The sequence below is a fragment of the Coturnix japonica genome, chromosome 13 (genome assembly GCF_054131305.1).
Source record: "Coturnix japonica strain WE chromosome 13, WE-NBRP24, whole genome shotgun sequence".
NCBI lineage: Eukaryota > Metazoa > Chordata > Aves > Galliformes > Phasianidae > Coturnix > Coturnix japonica.
The window spans coordinates 13,362,113-13,371,753 of NC_140675.1; positions in this window are offsets into that span (position 1 = coordinate 13,362,113).

Below are 9,641 nucleotides of genomic sequence, written 5' to 3' on the forward strand. Positions count from 1 at the left end.
CTTGGTTAGGAAAAAATGCTGCAATGCTTATTCTACTTTTAAATTTCTGTGTCTTATCCTCATCAATGAATAAAAGTAAAAAAAAAAAAAAAAAAAAAAAGCATTGAAGCATTATTTGTAGTATATGAGAATAGATTTTGTTGAAGTATTCCACCCTTATTTTCCCCATTCTTCTCTATATGAGACTCCAAGAGCAGTGAATGAGCACATCCCAGAAATTCACTGCTTACAAGAAAGGGATAAGCAGTTGCAGTCCTATCAGTGATTTCAGAATATTCACAATATTGGTTTTTGTACTCTTGAGTCCTTCCAAAGAAACCAGTGATCTTTTTGATCCTGTTTGTATTTCTTCTAACAGATCAGTCATTCCCAAGTACATCTGAAATGCAATCTTATTTTGAGAAAAGTCACACAGGAGCTCACAGAGGGTAGTTAGGGGCCAGTGTACTCTGATAGTCCTATCATTCAAAAAGCCAAGTACTCTGGGTTCTCATGCCCTTGGATGTATACATACATCTCCTTTTCTTGTTTGCATAAATGAGTGCCTGAATGATACCGATAAGAGCTGGGGTATTGTTTTCTTTGCAAGGCAGAAACATTCAACAGATATATTGTAAGTGGCTCTGCAAATTAAAGATATCCACATCAAGCAGCATTTACTACTGCTGGGGATAAAAGCAAGAGTACAGAAGTCATTTGCAGCCCTGCTCTGCGTAAGGCTGCAATGTAATCATTCTGCAAAACCATTTCACTCTCAAATGTTAATAGTTCACATTTAGCATTGTTCAAGGAGAAGCTTTCTTCTGAATTTGGCATGGGAATCCACAAATTGATGTTACCAAGAAAACCTTTCCCCTGCAGCAGCTGCTGAAAGATTAAAACACTCTTGACATCGATAACCATGGGAATTAGGGGGCAATAAGTGATGACTAGAGCCACCTGGTTTAAAACAGACGGCGATTTGACCAGTTAAAGACCATGAGGCTATTGGGAAGCTGTGGTCACGTTTAAATGATCCTAACTGAGTTGACTTTCAGTCTTCAGCCTTTGACAATCTTCTCCTGTGTCTAGCTTGCACTGATGCTCCAGATCAGTACTTGTAGGATAGAACTTTTCTGTCCACTCATCCTCAGCAATGCTGAGATAACAGAGTGCATAAACGTGTCTGTAAGTCCTTTTTAAAGTAAAGGTATAAAGGAGTTCATTAACCTGAATATGTCAAGAGGGAATCAAATCTTGTTTCTTCTGACCAGTGTAGGAGGGGGTGAAGCTATGTTCTGCCTATTCTTCAACACACATCTCATCTACCTTTTTGTAGGTACTTGGGTCCAAGACCTGTAGTTCTTCCTTATGTTCTTATCTAGTTACAGTAAATAATTGAGTCATCAGAATTGGCTTTAGGCTTGTTTTTTTGCATTTCTTTTCATATTATTTTCCACTTACCAGGGTGAGTTTAGTGTGTTTATGCTCTAAGCTAAAAATATTATTACATTGTTAGAACATGAAAGCAAATGCTCATAGAAGGCCTGAGCTTTAGCATCTTACTCAACACCATGATTAGATGTCACTACCCTTATCTGTGTAAGTTTTAGAGTTTGAAGGAGGAAAAAAAAAAAAAAATCACATTTCAACTCCTCAAATAACATTCTTTAAACTTTTAGAATCATGGTGACCAAAGTACACCACCCGTGTATGCTTTAGGGTCAAATAAGCTTCAGGAGAAAAATGCTATTTTGCTGAAAAGAAGCTGAGCTCAAACCAAATTTGAATAACAAAATAACAAGTTGTTTTTGCCACAAGCAAACAAAAACAATAACAGGAAAACAACTGTGTGCCCCCCCTGCAAGCTCAGGCAGAATGAAACCTGTGTTGTTTCCAAGCACAGATATGGTGAGCAGATTTTAGTAACAAGTATTCATTGTCTCACCTCCCAGCTGCTCTAACAATAGGATTTTTAAAGCAATAATTACCTCATCTGCTTATTGATGGGTTAAATATCCATTAGGTAATTTATATTTTTATCAACACCTATAGAGGTGATCCAAAACCCAAAGGATTCACCGGGAGATGGGAGAGGTTTGCGTTTTGTGTTTTAATGAGGAAATCGGAGTGCGTGGGCAACTCGTCCGCTCTCCATGGTGCTGCTCACTGCACATTGGGGAGGAGCGTAGTTGTGACTTGATTATAAACAATAAATAATCTCACCGAATTTTTCAGAGTGGAAGCTGATACCCCCAGGGTTTCTTCAGGAGCCTGGTTCTTAAAACCAAAGAAGTGGAAACAGTCAATCTCTTAAGACATATTTAAGAGATTAATCATGCAACCCTCCCAGACTCTGGGAAATTCCTGCACTTGGCATTTCTGTATAATTCCCCTCAGCAGAAGTTATATATGAATATGCCTACAAGCTGTGGTAATGCAAAATCTGTTCTTGCTCAGAATCCCTGTATGTGTTGTGCTGGGGTTTGCAAAGGCTCTCAGAGTGTGTGGATGCCCAGGTCTGTGAGGTCTTCTGAAACTTGCAGTGTGTCTACCTCACTGAGGAAGAAATCTCAAGCCTTGGGAGATATTTTAAGCTCCTACTCAAGCAGTTTGCTAAATTCAAATCTCAGCTTCAAATGGAGAACCTAGTGCTATTTTAAGCTAGTACAGTCATTCAGATTACTGTAAACAAGTGTGTGGGCATCTTCAAGAGAGAACAACAGGAGACTATGAAAACACTTTGTGATAAATGTTATTTCCTCTCTGGATTTTTTAATTAATTTTGTGGCCAAAAGCACTTTAGATATTCTGGCTTGTGATAAGAACAGCAAATGATGGCATAGGTTTTGTTTCAAATTTGCTACTATTTGTGCAGTGCCCAAGGGGCGATATTAAATTAACCACTCTTAGAGCAACAAGAGTGTAGCCACCTACCAGATGTATCATTTATAGGACTTCCCTCTAATGCTTATTTTCTTTTTGACTCTAATGATACCAGAAATTAATACAGGCAGGGTCTAAGCGCTGATGCTAACTTCCAAACATAAAGACACTACCCAAAATGAGAGACCGACTGACACAGGGAAATATACCTGATCTGAACAAAGATCTTTTCACCCCGAAAATTACTAGCATCTTCCACCAAGCTGAATTTAGTTAGGATGCCTTATTCAATTTTATTTAGCAACACCAGAGTCACATCCTAATCACAAGTTTCTGATGGCTATTTGCACTTGCCCTGGAAGTTGATATGAAGCCACAGTCACATTAGCCTGAGCACAAAGTATGTCAGCCATGAAAACGTGTGAATGGGCTTGGCTTTGGTACCATAGGTTATGAGGTATTTTAAATGAGAGAATGTTTCCATTCTTCTCTCTTGGAATTTGTGTTCTTTCTAAAACTTAATCTCCTTGTTCTTGATTGGTACACATTCAAGATCACAAAGATGTTTGGTGCAGGAATTCTCAAAAATAGAAAGGACACAAAGGGACTCTATCCATCTAGGACAACAGTTAGACAAATATTCTATTAAAATATGTTAAGCTTTTCAACACCCTGGGTGATCAGGGATTGACAGTTGTCCTTACTTGTAAGGTAAGAAGCTATGCCACTCTATGGCTGGTAAAGTTATGCACATAGTCCTTTGTGAAAGCACAGTATGGAGGTTTCTTTAAATATGAATTGTTCTGAAATTTGCTGCTGTTAATCACAGTTAGTTTTAAAATAGGAACTAAAATTGACTATTCATTCTCCATTGTCTCCAATAGAAAAATGCACAATATTGCTTCTACACTAAACATGAAGATCTACTTAGCATTATCTTTACTGCAATCAAGCATAGCTTGAACTGAATAAAAGGGACAAATTTAGTGTCATGCAGAAGTACTATTCCACCAATGCAGTCATTCAAGGCCATTACACTGTCAAAACAGAGCTGAGGGATTTTAATGGTCTTCAGGTTGTCCTGTAGCACAGAAATAACTTGGATCCATAGAGATTCAGTGCATTTTGCATCTTACCAAGTGTCTACACAAGGTGAATTTCAAACAGAACAAAAATGACAACATGTACGTGTATAGACTTCAGGGAAACATGGCCCTGATATTTGTACTAATGACTTCTTTTGCTTCATAACACAATTCAATATGTTGTTCCTCAGAAGAGTGCTTTGAGATGAGGTTTTCAGCTGAATCTTCTTTTGACATTTACATGAAGATATTAACATAACTGACAAATTAAACTTCCCCTATCATCATTTCAAGCTTGACTATGATTAAAATACAAAAGCTAACAGCACCTCAGGATTTGCTGAAACCTGATTTTTTTAAAGGATCAAGCTTCTGCATATGTTCTGCCATTGTACAGTAATAATTCAAAACAGATCTTCACAGAACAGTTAACTCCCTTCTTTTCTTCTGTTTTCAGCACTATATCCCTTTCTGGGGTGATCTGGTGCCATCAGATCAAAGATGTCTTTCTCTAATGGTTTCATGTTCTTGTTAAAATTGGTGCAGGTAGACATGAAGGGTTTATAGTCAATATGAATGTGACAATCAAAATAGAAGCAGTGATGATGCAATTCAATTAGAAAAAGAAATCATCAGAAGTTGTGTATGAAAGAGGAAGTGTATCTGTTTTATAATTCTCTTCAAGGTAGAAATCTCTAAAAATATCGTGGTCATTTCTGGCATAAGATTCAGACTTGTCTTGCCAGAATAGCTCATTATCTAGTCTCACGTTTGATAGGAAAATTAGTAGCTCGTTCAGAACATTCTTTTAAAAACCTGAAGAGGCTAAAAACTCAGAATTGCTGCCAAAATTCATGGAGATTCATTCATTAAGGGTCTAAAAAATGTTTTAAACTCTCTCTGCCCTCCTTGGAGAGTTTTCCAGCCTTACAAAGTAAACGTCATTGAAAGAATTGGAGCTCATGGTAAAATTCATTCTCTCTGACAGAAGAGAAAATTTGAGGGCCCCAAGAGTGCAAAAACATAAAGCCTAGCCAGAGAGAACCAGATCTGTAATATATTAAGCCTGAATCATAGTACTGAGTCATTCTTCACACTGAACAAAATCCACTATTTAGAGTCAGATCATGAGGTCTCTGTGCTCAGATTTTACTCCAGTAATATTCTCATTGAGGATTACATGCAAGAAGTTTACACATTTCTTTAAAGTTACCTGTTTTCTAGTCTTAGTCACCCAGTCTGAGCATCAAGAGTAGGGATAAATACTATTAGGTCTCCAATGCTTCTGAGAAGACATGAAGTGGAGGTGAATGGAGAGATGCGCATCTTCCCCAGTCTGAGTATCTGAATAACTGAGGCCCTCAATCACAGCAGAGGGATAAGAGCATCCAGAAGAAGGCTATTTCTGCAATTCTTCTACCCACAGAGATTGTACCATTATGTCTTTATTTTCTAGTCTTTTTTTTTTTTCCCCCTCCTCCCTCCTCTTAAGCTCTGAATTGTCTTTTTACAAAAGGATCTTGGCAGGCTGAAATTCAGCTTGCCAGCACAGTTTCCTTTGACAGCAGCACAATGCTTAAATTAAATAACAGATGTAGTCTCAGTTCAGTCATTCTCCTAAGCAGATCAGAGACCAAAATTTCAAAGGGCTTGTGTTTTTGAAAGCAAATTGCAATAGTCTATTTTTCCACACCTATTGATTTTATAACTATCTCTACTTATTACACTGAGCACTTCCAACCTTACAAAACTCACACATATGAAATACAGAGGGATTTCTCTCTGTGGGTATAAATGCATCTCCTTACAGATCATTGCGTATACACCTATCTAAACATATGTAGACAAGATCTGTGAGGAGCTGGAAAACTTGAGCTTGCTTTACAATGTCTTTCCCCTCCTGTGCTTTCTGAAATGTAATAGAATTTGAACCCTCAAGTCCTTCTATTTTTTCCTCACACCTGTCCTCTGCAAGTTTCACTTCTCACTCACAAACTTTCCAGGTAAGGGATACGGCACCAACATGTGCCAGTTAATTCAGCTGAAGAGTTTGTTGCTTAAATTTTCAGTCCTCATATTGCTAACCAGACACTTCAGCAATGATGCAAAAACTAGACAGATCAATGCAATGGGAAAAGCATTACAACAAAGGTGCAACAACAGAAAGACCTGCACAAAAGAAAGGTGTTATAAAGGAAAGAAAGAAGATTGCTCACCCATACCAGAAGATTCTAGGTTGATCCTTCCTTATTCCTCCTCACCTAGGTTTATTCTTCCTTACTCCTCCTTCACCAAGGAGGAATCCCCAGAAAAAGACCTTTTCCCCAGTGGCAGTCAGCCCTTAAATGAGGTCTAGGAGAGGTGCAGCCGGGTTCCACCCCTCCCAGTTGCACAGCTGAATTGCCTCCCAGGGCTGACCGGTCCTTTCCCCAGGTGCTCAATCAGTGGTCCAGGCTGTGACTCAACAGTTTCCATACAAATGGAAAGAGTGGCTTAGAAAGCATCTTTTTCATTACACATAAAAAAAATCCCCTGGCTTGTTTCAGTAGTCTGAGGGGCTGCTGTGTACATTGGTGGTGCATCGTACACTGCAAATATCTAATCAATTTCAATAAGAATTTAATCCCCACTTACCCTTGGTCTGATCCCCTTTTGATAGGGAGTGAAGTCACAAAGGAAGCACAAGGCTGCCTGCTCTGCCTCTGATTTCAGGCAGTTTAAAAAGCTTTCAGATGTCTCACTGTTGGTATTTACCTCTTTTCTTGCTTGAGAAACAGTATTGTAAGGTCTTTGCAGCTTTTCTGTTTGCCAATGCTACAACATACATAGCGGGCTAATTACTATTCTTTAAAGAGAAGAATAATTAAACTGCAATTAAACTGCTATCCAGAATACAGTCCCGGTCAAAGCAAAACAGCATTTCATCTCATCAAACATCAGAATTAGCAAAAGGGATACAAAATCATGGAGGTTCGCTAACGGGAGGAAGCTCACAAACATCTATCATGTAAATCCAAGGTCTGAACTTTGGCCTCTCCACAGCAATGTGCGAATCCTTGCATTAGCATTCTGTGCTTCAGCTGTCAAGTGACATTCAAAGAAGCACTACACAAGTTTATTAAAAATTGTTTCCTGGAGTAAAACATGCATCAGTGTCACTGCTGTCCAGCACGAGCTATTTGCAGTGTGTTGTATGGATGCAGCAAGCTGTCTCCATCTCAGGGTTTCAGAGGCTCCCATCGCAGTTCCCCACCCTCAAGACAGCTCAGATTGCTTGTCACCAAATGTGTTCTTCTGGTGTTTGAGACAAACTCTGTAATGAGAAGTGTAATTGGACTGTTCCACTGCAGCCCCAGTACCTGACAAATTATTGCCCCTCTGTAATCATCTCCACAGAGGAGAGGCATAAATAAAAACCCAAGATTTCGTTTAGGGAGAAGTAAAGGGCAGATCTCAATTCTTTCTGTTGTTAGAGGACATTTACTCACAAAAATAACCACCAATGCTACACGGGGAACCAGGAGGAGAGGTCCCATCCCTTCCCCATTTTGCTGGTCTGACTCCTGCACATGCTCAGAATTGGAATTGAAGCCTTATGGCCGAAGAAATTGGATGAGGCAGAATAAACCTCTGCTCACACAGCATTTTTCCTGGTTATTTAGGGGCCAAATTGTGTTGGTGTTGTGGCTGAATCACTGAGACTTGAAATCTAATTCTAAGGATTGGTTTCTATAAATTGACCTTTAATTTAAATCAGTGATTACTAAATAAGGCTGAGGGTTTGCCATGGGAATAGTTTCAACAGGATTTTTGTTCAAACTGAAATTATCCAGGAAAAATCACTGCTTTATGAAAGAATCCCAGATTAAGCAAGAATGTGAGCTCTGTTGGCTTCAGTGCTTGACTACATTTAGAGACATTTTAAAATCACTTGTTGAGTCTTGGTCATATCATAGATACTCTAACTGTGCTCTGTTGGGAAGATGTTCACCTGAGAACCATTTGCAGACCTATCATTGCTCTTGCAGTAAAACACAGTTGATGTTCCCTTGTTGCAATGGGAGGAAGAGCAGCCAAGGAGAGCATTCTCTGCCTGCCTGGTTAGCTGGTCCTTCCTTGCCCTGCCAGATGTTGCTGCTTGTTTCCTTCAGTCTTGAGGCGCCGTCATTTATCTTGTGCTCTTAAACCCTCCTCCAAGATAAGACAGCATGGTAAGCTAGCTACATTAGCTAGGATTTCCACAGGAATTAAAGGATCTAGTGATCCGAATCCCTTAGGCTCCACTGCAAACAATAGTCTCTGTACCTTGCATTCAACTGCATTAGGATTTTTCCCTTCAGTTAAAAATACCAGGTCTTAGAAACAAAACAGATATAACAGGGAACAACGTGTTTACCACCTTTGCAGATTTTTGTCACTATATTTTTATTCATGCTCCATGAGATAAATGTAACCCACATCATCCTAGATTAGGTTTCATGTATTCCCAAACTGTTGTGATTATTTAATTCTCTTCTTTTTCCACATGTGGAATATCACCATCCCACTACCTGTCAGCAGCAGATGTTCGCTGCAACCTGATAATACATTCACAGCAAGGATCACTGCTGCCTTGCATTTCACCATTCAGAGTAAAGTCTTGGTTTGATTTGCTTGGGTTTCACCTTATTTAACTTTCTATTTTTGTGTCAGACACATAGTAGGATATCTTTACTCAAGTAAACCTGGAAGAAAGCTGAGCTCAGCTAGAAGAGAGGGAAAGGAAAGGCAGCAGCGTGGTGCATGGCTGAGTTTATGCTTCACAGCAGTCAAAGGAGCAGCCCATCCTGAATGAGCAATGTAAATGTTGCTGGTTTCCTACTCAGGTTATTTCATGACGCCATAGATCGCAGCTGCAGCCACTGGGGCAACTGCTTCTCAATGGAACATCCCTGCTGCAGCCTTCCCTAGAGATACTGCAGCCTACCTCAAGCTCTGCAAATCTGGAGCAGAGAAGAAGTTCAGCAGTAGATTTGCAGAGCCGTGCCCTGCTCATCTCCTCCTGCTGCACTGGCTATAGGGCTGCTGCAGAACATGGCCTTTATCACTTTGGTAAGAGTGCTTAATCTCTAATGTTGGCTGCTGATTTTGCTTTTCTCCAAGATGCCACTTTGGATTAGGAGAGGGGAGACAGCTTGCTAGCGAGAAAGAACACAGAGACAGGCTTGTGATGCTTGTACTGTTCCGGAGCAGTACACAGGCTTTATCTCAAGGGAAAATTTTACCAATACTTTCCAGTTTTATTCTTCCTTAGAACAAAACAGCATCATTCAGAAAGACACATTATAAACAGCCTTTTAATCGCTGGCACCCAGATTTGGACACCCTTCTCCTTGCTTCAAAGCACTTGGGCAACCCCTTTCATTTTCCATACAGGCTGAGACTTAGAAGCAGCTGCTCTGAAGTATCTTGTGCTGTGCCCTGCATATGCTTGGACAAACTCGGAGATCTCTGATGTCTCAGGATACGGATAGTACCTTGTGATCCCTGGGGCTTGCAAAGCATGCACACAAAAGGGCATTCTGCTTCCTTATGTCGGCTGATCCTTGCTCTGTTGAGAATGCTCATCCCAGGACTGACAAGCTTCACATGAGCCTGACATTTATACTTGTCTTGACATTTTGCTCCACGGAGCGAGAACAATGAGTCAAT